General features: G+C 37.9%; 1 protein-coding gene across 2 annotated transcripts in view; it reads left to right on the top strand.

The window, feature by feature from the left end:
• Nucleotides 1-22791, top strand: part of LRFN5 (leucine rich repeat and fibronectin type III domain containing 5) — a 295655-nt gene that overhangs the window by 1614 nt on the left and 271250 nt on the right. The gene's annotated exons all lie outside the window — the stretch shown is intronic.

The raw sequence follows: 22791 nt of genomic DNA, 5'->3' as shown, positions 1-22791 counted from the left end.
CCAGTTTCCTTATGATCTTGTTTCTAGTGTCTTATCTGCATTGCAGGCTACTTTACTTATTAATGTTTTGAAAATTATTAGCAGCTGGGTATCCAAGGGCGTTCCCTGATGTTGCAATATAATTCTAGTAGGCGGGCTATAAATCTATACCTGAGCACTTAATCTAGCAGTGAAAGCTAAGGGAATACGGATACACTCCGCCGTAGCAGATGTTTTTGGAACACTGGGCTTGGTGAACCTATCTGAAAATGCCAGAGGTTAAAATCCAGTGTTTCCTTCGGGTTATGGTTGTCAGGGACCATTTGGTATCCAGCCCTGCCCAGATTGTGGAGTGCTAGAGGGTGCTTGGTTTCCACCCATTATTTCAGGCCAGGATAATTGTTGACCCTTCCCTACTCCTGGTGCCAGGTTGATTTTCTTTCCTTATCGTGGCAGAGCTTGCCAGATCCTTTAGTAGTTATAAATTACACATCTGGAGACTTTAATCCCAAATGGAGTTTTTTGGAACTTGCTTTGTCTTTGCGTGGAAGGAAATTCATTGTTGTTGTTGTTGTTGTTGTGTGTGTGTGTGTGTATTGAGATATGGTTTTTAATTGTGAGGGTTGCTTTCAATGTGCCAAAATAGATCCATGAAAGAAGTCATTTGTATATCTAGAGGACCCAGGCTAAAACCATAACCACCACCTCAACACCACCCCAGCTGTATTGTCTCAGTTGTGGAGAGGGGCTTGTGTGCAGTAGTTTTTGTGTGTGTGTGCGTGTGTGTGTGTGTGTGTGTGTGTGTGTGTCTGTATAGCATGTAATTTTGTAAATTCTTGATTTACAAGGAGTAGAGTGTAATTGTGACTGCCTAATTAACGTATTGGGTCTGAATGTTAAAATGGAGATTCCCATGGCCAGCTGAGGTAGAGCAAATTTAGTGAACTTCCAAAGCACCCTATTTCTCATTCCTTTTTTCCATCACCTCCTTGTCCCCTACAAAAAAAAAAAAAATCCACTCCCTTCTCAGGGCATTAGGATTAGTAAGACAGAGCACTTCCAAAGTAGTCTCATCAATATTTCATTCCATCGTGGAGGTGGTCTGAATAATTCAGCGGAGGAGTGCTCGTCTGTCTCCAACCTCCCAGCGCTGCTGGATGGCTGCACCCAGCAGAGGGTTTGGCCAGGCCCAGCACAGGGCGCCCTGCTCTAGGGGACAGTGGCTGGGACTGCTACCAGGGTTTCTCTTTGCTGAAGCCACTTAGAAGAGTGTAGGGGCACTGCCTGCTATTCCTCTTCCAGCTGCATTTTGATAGATATCCATATGATGGCATTTGCAGACTACAAGCTGGCCACTAGCTTGCTCTTCTCTCTTGATGTCCTGGACTCCTCTGGAGTCTGGGCTCGGCTGCTGCTGCAGCCCTCGCAGGCTGGTGGTGCTACAAAGCCATGTATGGAGCCGGCTTGGGGGCTGGGCTCCTCCACTGCAGCTGCCAGGCCCTCCTTGACACTTTCTTGGGGCGGGGCAGGAGAGCTCAGCAGGCCCCCTGGCAGAGCGGGCACATCTTTACTGAGGTGGCTTCCTGGATTTGAGAAGGAGGTAAAGAGAGGCATGGAGGGCTTTGATGATGACCCTCATCCCCTTGTGAATGAATATTCAAGAACATAGAATAAAAGCTTGCTGCAAAAATGCCTTGATATTCAAATAGGATTTTTCAGGATTAGAACCTGAAACTAAGTGCTTTTTCCTATACTTCCATTTCTTTCTTCTCTCCTCTCACATCCTCTGGATTGAATCAAGCTCATTTATACACCTGCTTTACCCTCAGTTGGAATACTAATGGAAAGACTACTACACCATCCCCTTCACCCCAGGCCCAGTAAAGATGAAGGAGATAGGGCCACTTTAAAGACAGATTTGCTCTTAACTTCAAGCTCTGGGAAGAACCAAGAAAGGATATAGAGGGTAACTCAGACTTAACAGAAAAACAGGTCCCCACTCTACCTTCTGAAGACTCAGGGTACTGCTTGCATAAAACTAAAAATTTCTTGGGAATTTGGGAAAAAAATAACTGAATTTTTTTTCTCTTTTAGTGAATTTATTGGCATTTCTCCCATCACTCAGAAAATCCTAGACAGAAAACTGACTTCTGTACACTACAAATCTGACAAGGACCCCTCTTTGTCCCCCAAATTTCTCCAGAATATTATTACAACAGAAGCTATATCATTTGTAATATTTGTTAACAAATAAGGCATACCTGTTTAGAGTGTGCCCAAGAAAGAAGGACTGCTGGTGGAGCATATAAGTACTTGGGAAAATAATGAAATAATCTTTTCCCTCTTCATTTCACTTTTCTTTTTTTTTTTTTTTGCCTTTTCTCACTAAGGAGCTAAGGATTTAGTGAATTGTAGGTCAAGTCTTGTCCTTCTACCCTCATCCTCAGGGGTTTAGGTGAAATGTCATAACCATAAACACCTGCTAGCACAGAGTTTCACGTATAGAAGTTCCTAAAAAAATGGACATTTCTGCCTCTCTTTGCTTTTCCTGTCTGGAGAGACAGAACTGTGCAAGCCAATTTGGAGATCTGAGTCTACTGTGCTTGTTAAGCATTTGTACTTAGAGCTGGCCTGGCTCTTTAGCAGGTTAAGACTGACAGGTATTGATAGGAAATTTCTCAGCAAAATCTTCCTTCCTTGTAAGCCCTCTTATGGTCCCTATTAAGAGGGGCAGAGCAATAAGAAAGCCAGGACACCCATGGGAACCAACGTGAGCATATAGGCAGGTGGAAAGAAGTTGTCATTTGACTTCTGTCCCCCAGACCATTTCTTTTAGTCATTTTCCCGTTTCTTTTTTCAAGAAGGGAATGACCTTGAGCAACACCAATCTTCTGTGTTTCACACATGTCTTTTTCTCCCACAGGCATGTGAAATATACATATAGGAACACACACACACCTCATTTTTGAAATGTGAGATTTCTGTGCTTATGTGTTTTGGGATGGGTTCATCAGGATATATCTGACAGATACCAGACAGAGGTGATTTTCTTTCTTTCTTTTTTCTCAAGAGGGATGGCAACAACTGTGATCATTTGAGGGAAAAGTGCCCCACCCTTTTCCCCTCTTCTATTATTTTTGTCTCCTCTATCATTAAATGTATTAGTGTAAAGCAGTATCTTGTTCTGGTATTTTATGTAAATGACCATCATATGTTATATCTGCTTTTTATCTTTTCATTAATGACCAACAGTTCCTTGGTCCATTTAAACCAGTGCTCTGTTTCCTCTTGCTGCTTTTGAAGCACTTTTGGCTTCATAGTTTTGCTGAGTTTTCTAGCTGGTGAAATTAGGATCTTGCTTTCTGCTGATACTATTGCTGTGTTCTTATGTGGTTGGGATGAGATGCTTGCAGATATCAACCAAGGTTCCTGCTTCTACATAAAACTACTACATAATAGCTCATGAGTATTCAGTTATGTTAGGAGATATTTACAATAAACATTGCTAATATGTTGTGTGTGTGTGTGTCGAAGGCCAATTTTGGAGTTGGAGGAAGCAGGCTACTTGAAATTTTCTAAAGGCTTAACTGGCTAATCTATCCACTAATTCCAGTGGTTTTAATTTCCTCTTTACCCAGAAATGTAATATATTGCCAATACTTTCAGAGTTTTGTGTATGATATAATCTGTTATAAGTTCCATGTTTCATTGAAGTATAAAGATATAAATTTAGGCTTTTAAATAGATGTGATTGTGACCTCCTAGGACAACTGACAAACAGGGAATTTTGCTAAATAATTCCATTGACACATGTGTATATCTTTGCCTTGTTCAGTAAATTTAGATAGTGAGACTACACATTATATTTCTACAGCCCACATTTTTATTCCTGTGGCATCATTGAGGACTATTTAAAACCTAAGGCAGAATAATTTCATGGCATGGTGTGTGTATGGTGAAATTAGGAAGTACTGTGTTTATAAGTATTGAAGCTACTCTGGTTAGAGGCAAACCATTTTTATTATGCTCTATTAACATAAATTATAAGTAATTATGAAAACCCCAAATTTATATAAGTATAAAAAGAGATAGAAATATAAGGAATTAATGCAGAGATAGTTAATGCTATATTGAAAATTTTACATCAGATTTTCCTAATAGATACTGTTCTGATAGAGTGCTACTAAATGAACTATGACATGATTTAATACTAATTATTAAGATGGTTAACAAGTGATAGAATATTACAGTGGAGTTACATAGTTTTATAAATGAACTATCATTTTACTGATACCAAGTAAATCATATGAAAAGGCTTTATTATTAAAACTACAAACTATTTTTGTAAGATTTCTAGGAAATTTGCTTTGATTATTGAAGTTACAAACTTGGTCACTTTGAGAGGAAAATGTCAATTGATTAATTTGGGTCTTCCTCAAAAATATTTTTAGGAAAGAAATTTGTTTAGTCATAAATTTTCTGCTCTTCTTTTCTTTGTGGTTGAATATATGTAATTCATTATTTTAAAAAACTCCCAATGAAATATTTTGAAATTGGTGTTAGAATAATTGTGAAGAATAATTGCAGAATTTCCATTCAATAATGCATCAATTTTAGATTTAACAAAAAAGGCTCTAAAAGAAGTAATAAGATACATAAAGTTACAGTATCATTTTTTCCCAACTCTGGGAACAGTTCCTTAATTCTTAGAAAAAGAATGAAAGAAAACACTAATTAGATCAATATATACTCAATTAGAACCACTATATTTTATCAGGGCTAGAAGCCAAAACAGTGTTGTTTAAGTTACTGTATTTTCACTTTGCTTGCACAGTTCCTTTGAGGAAATGCTAAAGAGTCCAGGGCACACAACAGTCTCTCTCTGGATTCCATTCCCCGTGTAGTCTTCTCATTTCCTGTCCAGAAGTAGGTTTTCATGAATCTTAGTAGTGTCACTTCCAAAGTTATAGGATGCTAGCATTAATGTGATTTACTAGTGGGAACATATCAATTCTGTAACCATGAAAACGAACTTTCTCTATTTTCTTTGGAAGAACAGGCTGTGGTATATATTTCTCAGTAATTAACACTTTCTGTTTTGTTTTTTTTCTCATGGTGTAAAATGAGGTTATGAGATGATTTGTGTGCACTTGTCTGATTAGTTCTAAAGCATTTGTATAGAAACATTAAAATTCATATAATTTATATGGCAGCATTGAACATAGCATTGAGTAGTATGTATGCTTGCACTTTAAAAACATATAACTAGACATTGGATCCTGACCTCAAGGAACTTGTTTTCTTAGTAATATGAAACATATAAACAAATGCATATGCTTGAAAGTAACTGATATTTTCAATTATATTTTGATATTTTATGTTTGTAGTAGGAGAGAGAGGAAATCAAAAAATTGTAACTGTGTTTTGTGGAGGATAGTGTATGCAGTGGTTAGAAGCATGAACTTGGGGATTTCACAAACCTGTGTCTCAGGCCTGTGTAATCTTGAGCAAGTCTTATAACCTCTCTGAGCCTTGGTGTCCTCACCTCTAAAATGAAGCTAGTAATAAAAGACACACTTAGTTGCTATCATCTCATCATTAGCAATCTATCTATAATAATAAAAGCATACTATGCTCATTGGACCGGACGTCCTTCCAGACGACTTTCCAGACGAAGCAAGGGCTGCTGCGAGGGAAGGGCAGGTTCCGGGTGCCAGAGGGAAGCCGGTGCTGGCAGGCTGGCAGTCAGGGGATTGAAGGCCTACTCTTGCACAAATTCCATGCATCAGGCCTCTAATATATATATTATGCCTAAGCTACCATTCAACCATTGAACCTGTAGCTATGACGTACACTGACCACCACGGGGGCAGATGCTCTGACAGGTAGGTTAGCTTGCTGCTGGGGTCTGGCCCATCGGGACTGGGCAAGATGGGCCACACACACCTTGGACAAATCCATGCACCGGACGGTTTTGGCCCAATCCCTACAAGCCAGGCCAAGGGACCCCACCGGTGCACAATCAGGGTGGGGAGGGACCACGGGAGGGCTCCAGGGTGTGTCGGTCCATCTCTCTCAGTACCAATCAGGGCCAGCTGGCTGGGGAGGGACCCCACTGGTGCACGAATCCATGCACCAGGCCTCTAGTTATGAGCATAAAAGAGAAATTAAAGGATATAGTAATTGAATAGGTTAAAGGCTTATCATTTGGAGCAGTGGTTCTCAACCTGTGGGTCACGACCCCTGAAAATACATCCTGCATATCAGATATTAACAGTAGCAAAAATATAGTTATGAAGTAGCAGCAAAAATAATTTTATGGTTGGGGGTCACCACAGCATGAGGAACTGTATTAAAAGGTCGCGGCATTAGGAAGGTTGAGCACCACTGTTTTGGAGGGTCATAGACCCTCAGAATTCCAGGGAATGCTAAAGCCAAACCATGGGTCATGTAGTCCAGTGTCTTCAGACACTAAGCAGAAGATATAAAGCTGGAAAATTGACTGGGTTTAAGACATTGTAGGCTGGACAATCTCTTGTACACCATAGATTGTAAGACTTACCCAAGACATTAACATTTAAATTTATTTTAACCTTTGCTGGGTCTGTCATTGTGAAGTTTTTGTGTTAGTCTTAAAATTTTCTCTAAAGCCAGATTGGTCATCTTGACTAAGTTTGAGTACCCTCAGTGATTCTAAAATAACTCCACCTAAAGTAGAATATTCCATTTTTGAATAGGCATATTACATAATTTCTTTTTGTCATTAAGCCAAAAACCTGGCATCCTATGGCTTGTAATTAATTTTATTATAGAAGTAGGGGTACACAATAAGCCTAATTCCCAATGACAGTACCTCAGATATTTAAACTGACTTATTTGAGATCCCCAACCCATGATTGCTCTGCTTTTGATTAAATCTAACTCTGGATCCAAACTGATCATGATTTTAAGCCCTATTATATTTTATGCTCAATAAATGTTAGCTATATGTCTTCATCATCACTCTCTTCTAGATGGACTTCAGTTTTTTTGCCTCGCTTTTAATTGAAGCATGTTACCAGTGCCAACAAAACAGATGTGATGATTAGCACAGAGTTGAGCAGGGACATCATTTCTTTGCTTTTGGAACAGAGAAATCAGGTATACATGGTTTAGCTGTCCATCTGCATTCATGTCAAATATTACTATTTGATTAATTACTATTTTTCTTTTGAGCCTGGACAAGGCCTTGGAGTCCTATGGTGATTGGCAGAGAAAAGAGGGTTAGGGGGAGGTAGAAGAGGGTACAGGGGGATATACATGGTGATGGAAGGTAACTTGACATGGGGTAGGAAACACAGAATACAATATACAGATGATATCTTATAGAATTATACACATAAAACTTATATAATTTTATTAACCCAATAAATTTAATGAAAAAATTAACATACCGCTGGGATGCCACAACTTGTCACTCCAAGTTTGGTCACAACTTTAAGAGTATTTGCCATTCTGAGTCTTTAGACACTAGTAAAAATACCTATGTAAACCAAAATTAATTTCAGAATATAAGAAGGAATAAAATACATTTATTTGAGCAAAAAGGAGCTACTGTCCAGGAGACACAGATTCAGGTAACAACCTAAACTAGGGAGGCCATTTTTTTAATAATAGAAGTTTCTGTCGAGGTTCTTAAGTCCATTTTATGTGAAAGTTTTCCATATTGTGCGGTTCTGATTGGACAGGGCAGGTCTCAGTCTGTTGGTAGAAAGATAAAATCAGGGTTTTCCTGCAGTTTTCAGACTTTATAAAGAAGTGAGGCATTTTTCGGGAAGCTGAGAGTTCAGTCGGAGATTCTTCCTGGTGTACGGGAGGAGCTCCCGTCAGCAAATGGGCACTAGGTTCGTATTGTGTATAAATTTGGGGCCTTTAGTTGACCATGGAGAGTATGTCTTAGTAGATAAATTTCTTCTTGGGATTCACATCAAATGAATCTTCTCTAGGTCCATACCTGAGCCCACTTTCTCAATGTTGACAGTATGATTTGCTTATAATGAAGAAATTAACTTAAATCTTTTCGCTAAATATTGAAAGAAAACTAACTTATACATTCTAATGATATTATTCATAATAAATATGAAAATGAGATAGAGAAAGCTTAGATCAGTAGATTTTACCTGATACTAAGGGGGTTGGGTGGCTGCCTCATGAGCTCTCTGATCTGGATAAGAATGACTCAAGCCCATCCTCTGATTCCTTTAGCAAACATTTACTCATCATTTAGTGCATGCTGAGATACTCTGCTCACCATTGTTCCTTTGAGACACAAATGCCAAATGTGGAAGCTGCAGCCCAGAAGGAACAAATATTCCTTCAGAAGGGCAGCCTTAGGACAGAGTCAGTGTTGATGACATTCTCACATATTAGCCTTTTAATTTCCTCTTAAACCTAGATGAAACTGATTTCTATGTTCAGTTAATTTGTGCTATCTCCTCCATTTTTGAATAAAATTGACAATGATACTCCTAGCAGTTTCTCCAGCCTTCATGTGAGGATACCTAATTTCTAACAAAGGGAAAAATAATTAGAATATAGAAGGAAATTATAGCAAATCTCCCTTTTATCTGGTATACTTGTAGAATGACTCTCTAGGACAGTGGTTCTCTACCTGTGGGTTGCTACCCCTTTGGGGGTCGAACGACCCTTTCACAGGGGTCACCTAAGACCATGGGAAAACACGTATATAATTACATATTGTTTTTGTGATTAATCACTATGCTTTAATTATGTTCAATTTGTAACAATGAAAATACATCCTGCATATCAGATATTTACATTACGATTCATAACAGTAGGAAAATTACAGTTATGAAGTAGCAATGAAAATAATTTTATGGTTGGGGGTCACCACAACATGAGGAACTGTATTAAAGGGTCGCGGCATTAGGAAGGTTGAGAACCACTGCTCTAGGATATCAACATTCTTCATAATCTTGAATGTTATTTGCTTAAAAATGTCATTTAAATGCTTTACTTTTAGCATAAGCCCTACATTGTTAAAATTGACACACTAATTCTAAATCTAGTTTTCCTTCTTTTAATGACCTCAGGTCTTCACTGTATATGTTAGTGATTGCAAAATGATCTCAGGGACCAATCTCTGACATGTTTAAGGCAGTTTTTATTGAAACTAATTTTTCCCCAACATTTTTTCTCTTGTATCTTCTATATATGATCTTTCTTTGATTTATCCTTGTTCTCTTATAGTTAACATTTTTTAGTGAGCCTATTTTACTTCTTCAATCACTGATAGGAACTTATTAATAAAATAACAAGATCCTTAGATATCTTTGGAAAGTAAGAGCCTGAAGATGAATACAATTCTAAGACCTCCTCCACTGAGGAAAGCACATGAGTTTTCCTCCAAGTACTCTATGTGGAAAGCACTGGATGATGCTAACAAGTATAACTTGGATAATATATAAGAGATGTTGCCCTAGCTGGTTTTGTCCAATGGATAAAGTGTTGGCCTGCGGACTCAAGGGTCCCGGGTTTGATTCCGGTCAAGGGCATGTACCTTGGTTGCGGGCACATACCCAGTAGGGGGTGTGCAGGAGTCAGCTGATCGATGTTTCTCTATCATTATGTTTCTAACTCTCTATCCCTCTCCCTTCCTCTATAAAAAAAAAAATCAATAAAATATTTTTTAAAAATATATCTATATTAGCCGAAACCGGTTTGGCTCGGTGGATAGAGCGTCGGCCTGCGGACTGAAGGGTCCCGGGTTCGATTCCGGTCAAGGGCATGTACCTGGGTTGCGGGCACATCCCCAGTGGGAGATGTGCAGGAGGCAGCTGGTCGATGTTTCTCTCTCATCGATGTTTCTAACTCTCTATATCTCTCCCTTCCTCTCTGTAAAAAAATCAATAAAATATATTTAAAAAAAATATATCTATATTAATAAAAGGGTAATATGCAAATTGGTCATGAAGCCTTCACAGTCACTACCTGATATGCTAATTAGCCATGACTAGTATGCAAATTGACCACCACTCCAACACACAAGATGGCCACCCCCATGTGGCCACAAAATGGCCACCACAAGATGGCCCTGCAGGGGAGGGCAGTTGTGGGTGATCAGGCCAGCAAGGGAGGGCAGTTAGGGGCAACCTGGCCTGCAGGGGTGGGCAGTTGGGGGCGACTGAGCCTGCAGGGGAGGGTTGTTGGGGGGACCAGGCCTGCAGGGGAGGGCAGTTGGGGAAGATAAGGCGTCAGGGGAATAGTTAGACATTGATCAGACTGGCAGGGGTGTGGCTAGGGGGTGATCAGGCTGGCAGGCAGAAGTGGTTAGGGGCAGTCAGGCAGGCAGGCAGGTGAGTGGTTGGGAGCCAGCAGTCCTGAATTGTGAGAGGGATGTCCCACTGCCCGTTTAGGCCAGATCCCACTGGGCCTAAACGGGCAGTCAGACATCCTAAAGGGGTCCCAGATTGGATAGGGTGCAGGCTGGGCTGAGGGACACTTAACCCCCCCCCCCCCCCCGTGCACAAATTTCATGCACCAGGCCTCTAGTATATATATAATATACTAGAGCAGCAGCATCTTCATCATTTCCTGAGAATGTACTCTGTGCTAGGCATGCATTATTGATTTTCACTTTCCTCTACTCCATGGAATAATCATGCATCTTAGGCATGATTATATACATTTTTAGAGGAATAAGTTGGAGCTGAGGGCAGTAACTTTGCTTGTCCATGATTATATGACTAATAGATGATAGGGCTAGAATTCTTCTGATTTTAAAGAAGATGGTATATGTGCTATACTTAGGAGATTTCCCCCTCTTTCTACCCATTGCCATGAGGTCTGAGCAGACTAATGTTGCAGTCCCTAATGAGAGTTTCAGGCTCTTCCCCCCTCACCACACGCCCCCGCCCCCCCCCCCAACCTCCCTCCATTGGGACAAGGCCAGAGAAAAAGTCAAATGCCAAACTCATTTTGTCACCTTTATTACAAATTTCTATGCTGTTATTTTAATGACAGAGAGGCCTTACAGCTGGAATCTCATGTTTAATTCTAGCTATATATTTCGCAGAACAGACCATTTCTAGATTAATTCATGTGGTGTATTTCCCTCTGTTATTTACTTTCTGACCTCCTTTGGAAAATTTAAAATGGCCACAAATTTATTGTATGTCTTCCCATCAAGAGTAGATATCTGTTACTTTCTCCTTGAATCTAGACTGGCATTCAACTTGTTTTGAAGGATAGGTGTGGCAGAAGTAATATGGTATAACTACCAAGCTGAACCCTCTAGAGCAGCTGTTCTCAACCTGTGGGTCGAGACCCCTTTGGGGGTCAACTGACCCTTTCACAGGGGTCTCCTAAGACCATCAGAAAACACATATATAATTACATATTGTTTTTGTGATTAATCACTATGCTTTAATTATATTGAATTTGTAACAATGAAATTGGGGGTCACCACAACATGAGGAATTGTATTAAAGGGTTGCAGCATTAGGAAGGTTGAGAACCACTGCTCTAGAGACCAGGAACCCTTCATTCTTGCCATCCTGGAAAAATATTATCATCATGTGAAGAAGCCCAGGTTTCTAGTTCTAGACAGTGGCCCAGCTGACAGTCTGCAGCAATGGCAAGGTATGTGAATGAGGCCACCTTATACCATTCAGACACAATTGAGTTTCCAATAATTATAGTCCCATGAGTGACCCCAGGTTAGACCAGCAGAAGAACCAGCTCATATTTATAACCCACAAATCATGAAGAAATAAAATGGTTGTTACTTTAACCCACTAATTTATAAGGTAGGAATAAATAACTGAGACTCCCTGACCCCGCCCGCCCCCCCCACCTCTCCCCCCCGCAACTCCCTGCCCGTTTGGGTCATGGGACATAGCCACCCACCATGCATATTTTGGAAGACAGCCTTACCTCCATTTTTTAATACTTTCATCAAATATATGTTAAATATTTATAATATTCCATCCTGCTGTCCGTCCATCCACATAAACATGGGTTTTTGAAGAATATATTATTTCCTTAAACCTTTAGGCATATTTGCTGATTCCTTAAATGCATCGAATGTCCTCAAAATGTTTTTTTCTAAGATGCTTCCTAATATGGCTAAATGTAATTTTGATTTGTGTTTTCTTCTTCACCCACTTATTACTGCATTAGAGAAGCTTCCCCGAAAGGGTTATTCTCTTATGCAAGAGGCCATGCCATTCACCTAAAGCCCAAGGAAGAATCTGTGTTTGTTTCTCCAAGTTGCATTTGGGCTTGGTTTAGTTCAGAGTGACATTTTGTCATTTCTCCAGATTTCATTTTACTTTCTAATTATATTTCAGTAGTTCATATTTACTATTCATTTATTCTGTAAATTAAACTTAGATAGCACAATTACTTTATTCTGGGACTTCATACACACCTTGTTTTATTTAATAATGTTCTCATTTATGCATCACATTACTCTACAGGAATTGGGCATACTCTTGCAGGTATAATAAGGTGCAGGATGTAGTCCATGGAACAGTACAATTATGGTTTTCCAACTTGCTGATTACTATTTGTTTGCAAAAAGTACATAGTTACAAAGTAAGTACTATCAAATTTAGTGTTTTTACTTTTAGTAAAGAAATACATTTGTGAGGGGGAACTTGGGAATGCATATCACATTCACCTAAATTTTTCCACAAAGGTGTTTTGTCATGGATATGAAAAATCTCCCTGAAATATATTGAAAATGAAATACTTTATTTATATTTTTTTCTGTTTTCTCATAATATGAATTTAGAGTTTAATATAAGTAAGGTAATGTATATTGTGTTAATCATTTGAAATTTTTACTAGTGAATTCAAAATAACCAAGCACATATTTTATCTGCTGCTGCCATAATATACATTAAAATTAATTTTCTTAGCATGACATATATCAGTTCCCTCATCTAAAATTTGGGGTTAATGTTAGTGTCCCAATGGCCTGTTGTGAGAAGTAATCAAAATAATGCTTCTCAGGACTTCACATAGTGACTGGAAAATAATAGAATGTTGAACAGCACTAGCAAAAAATATATCTTATATTTTATATATCAGAGTGTAATATTTAGTCTGAGTAAATTGTCTGCTTGTAAATCTCATTCTTCTTTACTCTGTGCAGGCCCTGAGATTGAAGAAATCTTCTAAGACAAAATCAGGAAGATACTTTTATTTCCCAGTGATTGCAGAAATTAATAACAAAAAAGAAATTAATAACAATAAACTTTCATACAGATCTAGAATAACTCAATATAGTTAAACTAGCTAGAGTGATATTTTAACAGGACTATCTCAAATAATGTATGACCTTTGGAACATGATTAGGAAAACTGAAGATAACAATTATTTTAAAAATTATCTAATAGGTAAGACCAGTCCAGGTTTTTCAGAGTTTTAAAAATTATACAATTTGGTGGAGCTTTTGAGGAAAGACAGTATCAAATTAGAAACACAAAAGAAAGGACCTGTGTGTGCAACATTAGCTTGGAAAATTTGCCTTTTATATCATGCACATGTTCATCAAATTCTGGAGAAAACAAGTAATTTTCTTTTTTTTCTGTTTGGGAAAATTGATTTTATACTTCTTTAGACTAATTTGTGCCAAGAACTGTTTTTTTAATTCATGGTAATCCCTTTAATATTTCTAGTACATCTTTGAGTATTTTTATTAAATTGGAAATTGAAATATTTATCTAAGTACCTATATAAGTATAACACTATCACTTATTATTTTATTGGGATCAAAATAAATGGATGAATTAATTTGTATAATTAATGACCAAATTTTCCAATGAATGTGGGGAGATCATTTCTTCAATTTTAGGTGATACCTGTAACATTACAGTTGAAAACATGGAATAAATAGTTGTCTCTAAAGTATCTATGTTAAAGGAAGAAAGCAGATTCAAGGGGAATTTTAAAGAAAAATAGGGAATTTTAGTGAAATCTTGCTTGTACACTTAGGAGGTATTGTTTGAATATTTATATGTACGTTCATTAGTAAATACTGGGTTTGGAGTCGAGCACTAAATCTATGTTTCTAAATAATAGAAAGAAACAGTTTCATTTTTTATAGTTACTTCCTATATATTGCTGTTTACATAATAATTTTAATATTTGAACATTTGGGGATCCATGGAAAACTATATCACAGTTTTAAAAATCTCTCTCTCTCTCTCTCTCTCTCTCTCTTCTTAAAAACTATATATATATATCTCCTTAGAAAACGGTGTCATGTTTTAATATTATTATGAAGATTTTCCCTATTTTGTCCGTCCACATATTCCCTCTATAAAATAAAATCCATATTCAGAATGGAAAGTATCAACTCTTTAAAACTGCTTCAAAGCACATATTACAAAATATTACTGGATGAGGTAATAGGTTTTCTGGGATTCAGTGCTTCTTGGATGGAGAGAATCCATGTGAACTGAGTTTAAATGGAGTTAGTATTCATTACCGCTGAATTTCGTGCTATCAGTAACAATGTAAAGATATGATTTACCATTGTAAGTTGAAATCATATATTGACTATACAGCAGTCGAAGGAGGAGTTGAGACCTGCAGTTGAATAATATTTCAGAGTGAGACAAATGGAGTGATGTGGGGTAATAAGCTTGTTAGAGTTCAGGTTGTGTAATCAGCCTTCTATAGCATAAGATTTTTGTTTTCAACAACTTACAACTAGAAAACAGGGTTGTGTTACTTAGGGCTCATTTATCTGTAATTGGAAAACCCAAGCCAAACTGGCTCAAGCTGAAGGAATTTCTTGGTTCACACAACCAAGAGCATGAAGCAGAGTTATCTTCAGGGATAGTTCGAGTCAGATTTGAAATAATTGAAAAATTGAATCCAACTTTCAGCTCTATTTCTCTTTGTTAATTTATTTTCTCAGATTTGGAAGGATGGCTCACTGGCCTCACATCATCACAACACTAAAGCCAAAGGCAGAGGGAGGAAGACAAAGAAAGAGGGAAGGAGGAGAAGAGAGAGAGGGTGGGGAGAGGGGCGTACTGTTTCCTGGCAGTCTGAACAAAGATTCAACTATTTCTTTTCAGCCCTAGTTGTTTAACTTGTTTTCTTCTATTATCTCCAAACTTGGAACTTGGTTAGAAGGAGTCAAATAGCTGTTTGGTTTATTTACTTCTTCCTTCATCCTGTGCTATCTTCTTTCCATCCTTCTATCTTCCTTCCATTTTTCTTTCAGAATTATTTTCTATGAAAAGCCATTCTTCTGTTCTCCATGTGAAATTTTAATATTTTTCTCTGATAATCAGTGTTTCCTGCTTAGGGGAGGAAAAATAATTTTCCTTCTACCTTTCTAGGTTCTTGGCTAAGACCCTCCCTCCCCATAATAAAAGTATAGGTTAACCCGAGAAAAACAAACAGAAGCTTATTAATGTGTATATCTCCTGTAGACATGGAAGACTGAGTAACTCCCCCAAATGGCCAAGCCATTACCATCTTTAGCTAAAGACCAAAGATATTGAGGGTGGGGAGGGAGTTATGGGAGGTAAACAAGCCAAGCACTTAAAAGTGATAGTTGTGCCTTCTCCGTTGAAAAATTTCTAGAGATTTTCTCATCCTCTTCCTGGTACAGAGTGAAGACATTACAATGGAAATTTTCCTTATAAATGTAAATATATTTTACGAAAGAGTGACTACTACTTAGTTTTTAGAGCTGTTCTTGTGTTATTTCTTAAAAACAATTAGCCTAAAGTAATCCTTATGCCAAAGAGGCATATTTTGGGGTGGTAAATCCTGTTCCCCTGAACTGCTTTAAGATTTCTTAAATAAATTAAAAGTGGTCCAACCATAGTCTTACCATAAAATACTTGAAATGAGTAGGTCTAATAGAACTTAGCTACAAAGAAGAATGTTATCTGTCTGTCCTTGAGAAATTGTCATCCTACTATTGTTGACCTATATTTGTCTAGGAAAATGGGTATATTCAAGAACAATAAAGAATCACAATTCAGGATATTCATTGCTAGTCACCTGCAAGTCCAGAGAACAAAGGAGAGGAATGTTGTTTTGTAATGAAGAAGGGGAACTCAGAGGGGTTATTGTTAACAAAGAGTCCTTTGGAGGAAACTGGGCATTGGAAGTATGGTGGCTTTCCATTGGCTGAGTGGTTGCCAGGCAAGAAGGAGATCCTCATTCTTCCCGCTGGAGTAATAAAGTACAAACACATCTTCTTGTTGGCTATGGGGAGTATAGTCACTTCCTTTTTGGGGTGAGTGCTTGGGCATGAGTGGCCCTCCCCAGGGAAGAGATTAACCAAAGAATTTATATGCGTATATGCATAACCCAAGGACACTGACAATAGTGTGGTGAAGGCTTGGGGTGGGGATGGAGTGGGATGGAGGGGATCAATGGGAAAAACAAGGTGGCTTATATAATATTTTCAACAATAAAGATAAATTAAAAAAAAAATAAATGATATTTTTCTTTATTAATCTTCACACTGTAATACAAGAGTAGTAGTTTATTTATATACATAGGCATGTCTCACTTTATTGTGCTTCACTTTATGTGATTCACTAATACTGTCTTTTATTTTTTGCAAATTGAAAACAAGACCCTCTAACAGCAGAAATTATGACTTGCTGAAGGCTTAGATGATGCTTAGCATTTTTAGCAATATATATTTTTAATTAAGGTGTGTACATTTTTTAGATATGCTATTGCACACAGTATAGTGTAACTTTTATATGAACTTGGAAACCAAAAATTTCATGTGACTTGCTTTACTGCAGTATTCATTTTATTGCTATGGTCTAGAACTGAACTTGCAATATCTCTGAGGTATGCCTGTATGTGTGTGTATGTGTGTGTGTACATACACATATGTACATGTATATACATGCAGATGCATCTACATAAGCTTATTTTTTACATAAGCTTATTTTTATCCAATACAAAATCTCTATATACAAGCTATATATTGTACTCTGCAATGATCATACTTTAAAAAGGGGCTGTGAATAATTTTTAAGCTAAGTGGTTGTGGAAAATAATCATCTACTATTCATTTGAAAATAAAATGTAGTAAAATTATAAAAGATAAAATGATAATGACTGAATTTAAATATAATTTTTTAAAGACTCAGATAGCTTTCTTTTTGTTGTTCATACACCAGAGATTATACAAATGCCAGAATAATTGTTGTAGCTTTTGCATTTGTTTTTATGATTGTTTTTGATCTTCTCAACTATAACATTCTCCATTATGATTATTGATTTCTTGAAGTCATACTCATTTTTTGATAGGAACAAACCTATATTTTCTTATCAACTTCCCTTCTTTCTACTAAGATGTGTGATAATAATAAACTCGGTTTTTAACTGGGATAAACCATCATTTTTTTATTGAGTTCAGGTGAAGGAAGGCAGGAATAAGCCCCTGGCATGGGGTGAGGTGGGCACTTTGAGAGCCTCTGCCTCAGCATAGGGTCAGCTTAACCCCGAAAGGCTCATCGCTGTTCCCGCAGGACCGTAGCATTCTTGCAGTCACTAAATAAACTTCCATTCGATGAATACAACAGCTAAAACTCATACCTGTGGGGATTTTGAAAAATTTCTATGTGTTCGAGTTTCTATTAAGTGGAACATCAGAAAAGTAATCAAATGCACCAATGTTTTGCAGGGAACTCCATAATGCAGTTACTGGTGTATACAACCTGTAGTAAGTGCTTTGATTTTGTTTTATTTTAATCCTCACCCAATGATATGTTTTCCATTGATCTTAGAGAGAGGAGAGAGAGAGAGAGAGAGAGAGAGAGAGAGAAAGAGAGGAGAGAGAGGAGAGAGAGGAGAGGAGAGGAGAGGAGAGAGAAAGAGATCAAGAGATCAATGTGAGAAACACCAATCAGATCAGTTGCTCCTGTAGGATCAGATGCCCAGGGATCAAATCCACAACTGAGGTATGTGCCCTGAAGGGGAATCAAACCTGCAACCTTCTGGTGTATGGAATGACACTCCAACCAACTAAGCCACCTAGGGCTATATTAAGTGCTTTTAATGATCAATTTTCAGTGTCTGTTATAAAACTGATGAAGAAATTTTGAAAATAATGTAGCCCTGACACTCTAGCCTTAATTGATAATTGTAAGCAATATCTACTCATGCTTCCTTTATGTCTTAGGTGCACTGAGCAGGCCTCTTAAGGTGTGCATCTTTAAAAGATGGATATTTACCTTCCTTTTAGCTTCCTTCTATATAGTGGAAACTTCCTTTCATAGTCATTTTTGGTCAGAGTACTCAAAGGTTTACTAACTAATCACGGCACAATCACAACTGTTTTCCTCATTGGGAGGAAGTTGGTGGCAGCTCCTGAAGCAAAGAAAGTGGTGTGGTGTGGGAATGTTCCTGTCTCCTCTAGTGTATTCAATATGCAGCGGTAAGTTGTTGAATTACCAAGGAGGAAATGGTTCCTGGGCACTAGGTACAAGATATTTTGCTTTCAAACACATTGAGCTCAGAGTTTGAAATAACTGTTGCTTCACTATGGGTAGCACAGAATCCATATATTTTACTATTTAAGCATACTTTGGAATATTAAATATTTTACATATAGTCCAAGATCTTGCACTATAGAGAGAGAGTCATGCAATAGAGAGTGGAAGAGAGAGGGAAAGGCAGAGAGAAATATTGATGTGAAAAAAACACATCGATTGCTTGACCAGGGCCACGGCCGGGGAGGAGCCTGCAAACCCAGGTACATGCCCTTGACCGAAATCGAACCTGGGACCCTTTGGTCCACAGGACAACACTCTATCCACTGGGCCAAACTGGCTAGGGGTGGACTGAAATTTTAATGACTGGTTAGTTTTCCTGCAGTTTGTCCTTTTGTGGAAATGTGATTGCTATTATTTAATTAAAATCAATAATAGATTGCTCATAATTGTGAATAAGGAAGATATACTGTAATGTAATATCATTTACAATCTCTTTGGATGATTTTTCAGAAAGCAAAAACACTGTATTGGAAGGTTATCAACAAAAATAGAATATATTAAAGGATATAAAAATAGCACACTTTTCCCTGTCTTTTTCAATTTGAATAAAGACTCACTTTTTTAATTCTTACCCAAGGATACTTTTCCCATTGATTTTTTTTTTTTTTAGAGAGTGGAAGGGAGGAAGAGAGAGAGAGAGGGAGAGAGAGGGAGATTGAGAGAGAGAGAGAGAGAGAGAGAGAGAAAGAGAGAGAGAGATAATCTACATGAGAGACAGATCGGTTGCCTCCTGATGGAACCTGCCACAGAGGCATATGCCCCTTGACTGGGAATGAAGCCTGTGACTCCTAGGTCCCTAGGTCCTCTGGCCAATGCTCTACCCACTAAGCCAAACCCACAAGGGCTAAAGATTCACTTTTAATTGAGGTAACCCTAAGCTTTTTGAAGTGTAACCTGTGACAGACTAAAGTGACATTTCGATTAAGCCGCGGTTGTGCTCTAAAATACTGTTACTCTGTATTACTGCTGGGAGCCTTAATTGGACTACAGGGTCTTACTAAAGAAACAACTACAGCAACAAAGCAAAAAACAAAGAAACAACTGAATTCTGATACCTTTTTATGTCAGTTCTCTCACAGTTCACACACATGTTCTTTTGTTCTTCTCTTTAAATAAGTAAAGAATTCCCCTCCCGATTCCTTTTTTTTTCTTTGTCTTAGTTCTAAAAAAGAAATTGACTCATTCCCAATAAAATATCTTAATTACAGGTTAATCACTTACCAGTTTACTTTTTAATGAAGTAATTCTAAGTTTATACCTTTTGCAAGTATTTTCATTTATATTTTTCTGAGATACAGATTGCTTTATTAAGTTCATCATGATTAAATGTTGGACATTTAGCCGAAACTGGTTTGGCTCAGTGGATAGAGCGTCGGCCTGCGGACTGAAAGGTCCCAGGTTCGATTCCGGTCAAGGGCATGTACCTGGGTTGCGGGCACATCCCCAGTGGGAGATGTGCAGGAGGCAGCTGGTCGATGTTTCTCTCTCATCGATGTTTCTAACTCTCTATCTCTCTCCCTTCCTCTCTGTAAAAAATCAATAAAATATATTTAAAAAAAAAAATAAAAAAAAAAAATAAAATAAATGTTGGACATTTAGAGATACATTAATGAACCAGAGGACAGTATAATAACAGTGCTTTTCTGTGTGTACTACTTTGTATAGTACTCCAACATGTTAAAGGTTAATAGGATCAAGGAATGGCTTTGAAATTCATCTCATAGTTACACAGAGTAAATGTATATAAGAAAGTTTATTGCAGTATGATTTCTAATAGCAAAAACATTTTACAACATACTATGCAACCAAAATATTTACTAATGGTGAGCAAGTTTCTGAAAAGATTATTTTGTACTCTTTAAATAAATGAAATACTATCTATTTTTGATAAAGAAAGCATTCCACAATATATAGTTGGATAAGGATGGAAATTATGATGACTTTAATGTTATCCTATTTGTGTAAAAGTATGCATACACATGCATATAAATGTATATTTATGAATTAACATTCTTTGGAAGGATACACACACAAAAAAGTAAGTTGTGTTTTCCTCATGGTGGGAGGGTTAAATGATTTTAAATTTTATCCTCTTATAAAATTTGAAATTTTCGAGATTGTACCCATAATAATTCATAATAGTAAGAGCTCAAATATAAGGTTTGAATAGTCATTATTAACCAAAGAACTTACAGGCATATATGCATAACACATGGACAAAGACAATAGTGCAGTGAAGTCCTGGAAAGGGGCTGGAGTGGGGAGAAGGGGATCAATTGGGGGGAAAAATGGGACATCTGTAATACTTTAACAATGGAGACAAATTTTGAAAAATGAATATTTCTAAATGATGACAGGTTATTATATGTTGCACATACACTATTACATGTTTATATGTCAACAGAAACATCAACGATATGTACAAACTTACTTTATATAAATGAATTGTAAAAATTTAGCAACCAAGCTTATTTGGAATATTTACACTGTATAAAGCAAATTATATGTCTGACTCCTAGTGGGAATTTCAGTTTTAGTGTGAAATATCAAAAAGGCATTGCTTAATTGCTTGGGAGTTTCTCTGCCTTATATTGAAGTTCTTTTGGAAAATATTTCTAAAACCTAAACATTCAACTTATTTAAAAAAAATAAGAAACTTTGACTTTTATTCTGGCCTTTGTAAGTCCACAGCCTCATGCTCCTAGAAATAGTGTAGGAGAGGCGGAAAGTTCCCCTCTTCTCCCTCATAGTTCTTCCAGCTCCTCGAATAATTGATATGAGACAAATTAAAGGAGAAAATAGCCAAATTTATTACATATGGATAAACGGGGGCTCCAGAAGAATATGGGATCTGGGGATGAGTTAGGCAGTTGAAGCTATGTCCCATCTTGAGGTAAGGAGAAAGGGGGGTTGAGGGTTTATTGTTTGAAAGTTCCAAGGGCAGGAAAGCAGTTCACAAGGAGATGAAAATAGTTAATATTTAGTAAACAAGTGTTTGTTGGGCCAGCTTGAACCAATAGGACACAGACAGAACTTTGATCAAATGAGCCTTCTCCTTCCTCCCTATCACCAATAGTTCATATTGACCTATAGTTATCTCTGATGATAGCTTTTTTCCTAGAGAGGTTCTCTATTTGTTTTTTAGGCAATGAGGGTGAAGGTCAAAGGTTTTTTTCTAATGCTGGGGTCCAACCCCAGCAGGTCCAGGGGTCCCCAAAGGTGTGGACGAAGTCGGCGAAGAAGGAATGACATGGAGACAGAGTTCAGTTGATCAGCAGCCTAGCCAGGATCTCTAGCCAGGATCTCCAGCCAAGTTCTGGTCAGGATCTCCAGCGAAGTTCTGGCTAGGATCTCCAGTGAAGTTCTGGTCAGGATCTTTAGCCATGTTCTCTTGGTAGGTTCTCCAGCCAGGTCCTCCAGCCAGGTTCTATCCAGGTTTTCCTGCCATGTTCTGTCTAGGTTCTCCAGCCAAGTTCTGTAGCCCAGTTCTGTCCAGGATCTTTTGCCATGTCCTCTCACTAGGTTCTGTCTCTAGGTTCTGTGTCTAGGTTCTTCAGCCAGGTTCTCTCGCTAGGTTCTGTTTCTAGGTTCTGTCTCTTGTTGTCTTGTTACATCTGTATTTATATCAGTTGATTTTAATCCTGTCAATTTCTATTCCAAAGGTTAGGGCGTTGTTTCTTATCTCCATTCCAGGGAGTAAAGATTATGTAGCTTAAGCGTGATTGTTCTTAAAATGATTAACTACCCACCTGGCATTTAGTTAAGGGGTTTTATTCCCTCCCTAACTTCAGGGAAAAACTCCTACCTGAGGAAACAACCTTTCTCGGAGAGGTGACCTTGGTTAAAACACATAGCGCCAAGAAGGGGAGCAAACATATTAAGAACAGTATGCCATATACCCCAGGTCCCTTGAAACATATGCTGTGCAGATGTTTCTTCTCTGCAGCGACTGTGTCAAGCAGCAAGGATGGACCGGCTTCCGGCATTCTAAGTCTGATTTCTTGAAATTAACCAACTTAAAATCCCAAAAGCATATTTTGGGATGGCCATCTCTGCTGTCCCTCAATAGAAATTTTGAGTGTTTTGTGCTTTTTTTGCAGCAGACACAAGCACAATGTTTGCCATGCAGATGAATGATTGGGCCATTAAATAAAAATTAAAAATAAATTCTTGCCCTGGCCAATGTGGCGCAGTTGTTAGAGTGTCCACCTAAGGGTGGCAAGTTCAATTTCAAGTCAAAGGAATGTACCTGGGT

Source organism: Myotis yumanensis, unplaced genomic scaffold, assembly GCF_028538775.1.
Source record: "Myotis yumanensis isolate MYYU_CA2020_CCGP unplaced genomic scaffold, mMyoYum1.0.hap1 SCAF_1, whole genome shotgun sequence".
Taxonomy (NCBI): domain Eukaryota; kingdom Metazoa; phylum Chordata; class Mammalia; order Chiroptera; family Vespertilionidae; genus Myotis; species Myotis yumanensis.
The sequence above is the reverse complement of the archived record's forward strand: the minus strand, read 5'-3'. Positions and strand labels throughout refer to the sequence as shown.